Source organism: Hibiscus syriacus, unplaced genomic scaffold (genome assembly GCF_006381635.1).
Source record: "Hibiscus syriacus cultivar Baekdansim isolate YM2019G1 unplaced genomic scaffold, ASM638163v2 tig00112888_pilon, whole genome shotgun sequence".
NCBI lineage: Eukaryota > Viridiplantae > Streptophyta > Magnoliopsida > Malvales > Malvaceae > Hibiscus > Hibiscus syriacus.
The window spans coordinates 670313-674634 of NW_024063415.1; the positions used below are offsets into that span (position 1 = coordinate 670313).

Below are 4322 nucleotides of genomic sequence, written 5' to 3' on the forward strand. Positions count from 1 at the left end.
AAAAAGTTCCAAGGCACCTCTTGACAAAATATAATTAAAAGATGAGCAAAACCAGACAACATGCTATGCCACCGTCTATCAAGCACCCAATACTGAGAGCAGATACCAGACAACAATGGCAACACGCTATAAAATAAGAAACCAAACAAAACACCAACTATATCATAAACCATAAAGTCTGTCAAACTATTATTATCATAGTAAACTGCTCCATCTGAGGAGTTTGTAATCCGTTTAGCCAGCAAGGTTCACTTCCCACCCTTTTTGGCAGCAGATTTGGTGACCTTGACACCGGTCGGGTCCTTCTCGACACTCTTGATAACACCGACAGCAACAGTCTGTCGCATGTCCATGACAGCAAAACGCCCCAGAGGTGGGTACGCAGAGAAGGTCTCGACATCCATTGGCTCGGTAGGAACCATCTTAATCATACCAACATCACCATTCTTAAGGAACTTGGGTTCCTTCTCGAGCTCCTTACCAGATCGCCCGTCGATCTTGGTCAACAGCTCGGAAAACTTGACCGCAATGTGGGATGTGTGGCAGTCGAGGACTGGGGCATATCCATTTCCAATCTGGCCAGGGTGGTTCATGATGATGACCTGAGAAGTGAAGTTGGCGGCCTCCTTTGCAGTATCATCCTTGGAATTCGATGCAACGAAACCTCGCTTGAGATCCTTGACAGCAACATTCTTAACATTGAACCCAACATTATCACCAGGAAGAGCCGCTTGAAGAGCTTCGTGGTGCATTTCGACAGACTTAACTTCAGTGGTCAGACCGGAAGGACCAAAGGTCACGACCATACCGGGCTTTAAGATACCGGTTTCAACACGACCGACCGGGATAGTTCCAATACCATCCAATCTTGTAAACATCCTGAAGTGGGAGACGGAGAGGCTTGTCTGAAGGCCTCTTAGGCTCATTGATCTGGTCAAGAGCCTCGAGAAGAGTAGGGCCCTTGTACCAATCCAGGTTGGTAGACCTCTCAATCATGTTATCACCCTCGAAACCGGAAATCGGAACAAACGGAATCTTCTCAGGATTGTATCCCACCTTCTTCAAGTAGGAAGAGACTTCCATCACAATTTCATCATATCTAGCCTTCCGAGTATTTCGGGGTAGTGGCATCCATCTACGAACACAACCCAAACAGAAAATTAGAAACAATGTCAACCAACAACAAACAAGCATCAACCATAAGATATATAAGATTTTCACCTTGTTGCAGCAGCAAATCATTTGCTTGACACCAAGGGTAAAGGCAAGCAAAGCATGCTCACGGGTCTGACCGTCCTTCGAAATACCAGCCTCAAAACCACCAGTGGCGGAATCGATAATCAAAAAAGCACAGTCAGCCTGCGAGGTACCAGTAATAATGTTCTTGATAAAGTCACGGTGTCCAGGTGCATCAATCACATTGCAGTAGTATTTGGTGGTCTCAAACTTCCACAAGGCGATATCAATGGTGATACTCCGCTCGCACTCGGCCTTGAGCTTGTGGAGGACCCAAGCATACTTGAATGACCTCTTGTTCATCTCAGGGCTTCCTTCTCAAACCTTTCAATCACTCGCTTGTCAATACCACCAAACTTGTTGATCAAGTGCCCAGTGGTAGTCGATTTTCTGGAATCGACATGGCCGATGACAACAATGTTTATGTGAGTCTTCTCCTTACCCATTCTGAATCAATGGAAAACAAATCCTAAGAAAAACAATAAAGCATAATTAGAAAACGTCAACATAATAATAGTATTAAACTATGATTACTGCCGATGATTTACTAAAAATAACTATATTTTTATGTTGCGGAGATTCATAGTAACCTTGAAAAAGGTAACGATGCGGCCTAACACTTACACAGTTACACTGAATTGCGGCAACAGTTTAATACTATAATAACATGTGATCCAATTTCAAATAAGATTAACATAATCATGACACAAAAGAAGTGATCCAAAATTAAATTATACATGATCAAGATATCGAGATCTTGATCGAGAAAATCATCATAATATCGGGTTCCATAGCCAACCAAATGTACACAATTCCTTTATGAAAAATGAAAATTAAAAGAAACATAGATTTACAAACGAAGAGAAGAATTAGGATAAAAATGATGTTTCGGTTAAGGAAACAAACCTTTAAGAAGAGCCGGCTTGGAGATGCAACGAAATGAGAACGAAGATGACAGGTGGTCTGAAATTTATAGCAGCGTCAAAGGATCCCGTTCGTAGTTTAGGATTTCTCTTCTGACAGTTGGATATTAGTAGTCAAGGATCCAATGGTTTATGGTTAAGTTTGCCACGTCGGATGTTCAAATTATGGTGAGGTTGCCTTGGGCGGCACGCACTAGGGCAATTTTTTCTCTCTTCAAAGGCATCATTTTCATTTCTTTTAGGTTTAATACCTTTTCTACTTTGACACTTCTATTATTTTTCTTAATTAGTTTGTCCCTCTACTTTCAATTTGTTATCATTTTATCCTACAACGATTTCTTAAAGTATGATCCAATTAAGTTCTATATGTAGACACCTAATTTCATCCGGCTCGATTAGATTTATATTACTGTTATATAATATATTTATATTACATATTGGTTTATGCCATTCAATATGGTATATACATACATAATACATATTTTATTTTTGCACCAGGTTCATTATTACAAATCAGTCAGGCTCAGATGCAAAGAAGTCCAGCAGTGGTCCACAACAGTAGCGATCCGGAATGTACTGGAGCCCGACTTGAGACCCGGTTTAGACCTGAACCGGCCGAAGTTGTGACCCGAGTCAACTAGGGTTACGAAACCCTAATTTTTTTACCCTCTTCAGCGCCGCAGCCAACATGCAAGGGGAAAACCGCCAGTCGCTTCCACCTCCGAGTTGCCCGGCGACGTGATGTTGTAGGACACCAACAACCAACAAACGAGAATTTTAGTAGGAATTAAACTCTCTAAAAATAGCTTTTCCTAGGACTATAAATAAGCATGTAACTACACAGTTTCGAGGGGAGACCAAAAAAAGAGGGTTCGACCGAGCAAAATACAGAGATTCAAACAGGGGAAATCAGAGATATCTATTCGAATAAAGGAGAACGAAAAAACAAAAAGAGCGAAGAAATCGAGCAAAAATAAAAAAATAGAGCAGAAAAAGAAAAACGACAAATAGATAGGAAGAGAAAAGAAAGCTTCCCTTTTGTCGACAATCATACTAATCTTTTTGTCGGTGCAAAATAATCTTCATGGATCCAAAGGGAAGTTGAAGGGAACTGAGGAGAGAGAGCTCAGGGGAGATGGGCTCTTACGACTAATAAGGGGAAAGTTTATGAAGGTTAAGGACTTTTATTTTTAATTTGCTTTTAAGTTTATATGGGGGTTGTAATGCATCATCGTTTTGGGTTTATGTATGGGAAGAGATATTTATACGCGAAGGGTCTTACCCTTTTGTAACGATTTTTTTAGTTATTTAATAGAAATTCAATTGTTTTTACTTTAAGCCTTAAATTATGTTATGTTTATATTTTAGTCAAAAAATATTTTGTAATTACTGTTTAGTCATTTTAATTTTTGTTAATACCAGTTTAGATCCTTAAATTTCTATTTTTAATATTTTTTCCTTTAACTTTTTTTTTTTGCTATTTTGATCCTTTACATTTATATTTATTTATTATATATATATATATATATATATATATATATATATATATATATATATATATATTATTTTTTTAATATTTTTTCTTATTTCTTTTATTATTGTTATATATATATATATTGTTTTTTTTACTCTTTTATTTTTTAAAGACTGAACATTTTTCTTCCTTTTTATTTTTATTTTTATTCTTAACATTTTTTATTTTTATTTTCTCAATTTATTTATTTATTTTTTCCTCTCTTCGATTTATTTAATATTTATTTTTCAATCTAACCTTTTTGACCTTTTTTAGGGGTAATTTCAATCGATCAAAGGTAATTATTTTGAATTGAATTTTTAAATTTCAATTTTAATTTTCGCGATCAAGACAACCGATAAATTAATTGGTACCGAAATGGCAATACAAGGGTGTTAATCCTTCCTTGACTGTAACCGACTCCCGAACTCGACGCATTTCTAGTAAAACACAAATCAGGGTGTCCGATCAGGCTAAATAGTTTTTTAAATGATTGGTGGTAACTCTAAACCATTTATTCACGTCGAAGCCTAATTCTGGGCTCAACCGAGAGACGACCGCGACAGTTTAGCGACTCCGCTGGGGACAGGTAAGTGAGTCAAGCCGAAATTAATTTTCGGTTATCTTTTTGAACGAAAATTTTAATTTAT

The 4322-nt window shown here is 37.5% G+C and overlaps 1 pseudogene; it reads right to left on the reverse strand.

Annotated features, from left to right (window-relative positions):
- Positions 1 to 248: 248 nt before the first annotated feature.
- Positions 249 to 1682, reverse strand: LOC120184365 (annotated as a pseudogene).
- Between the last annotated feature and the right edge of the window lie 2640 nt (positions 1683 to 4322).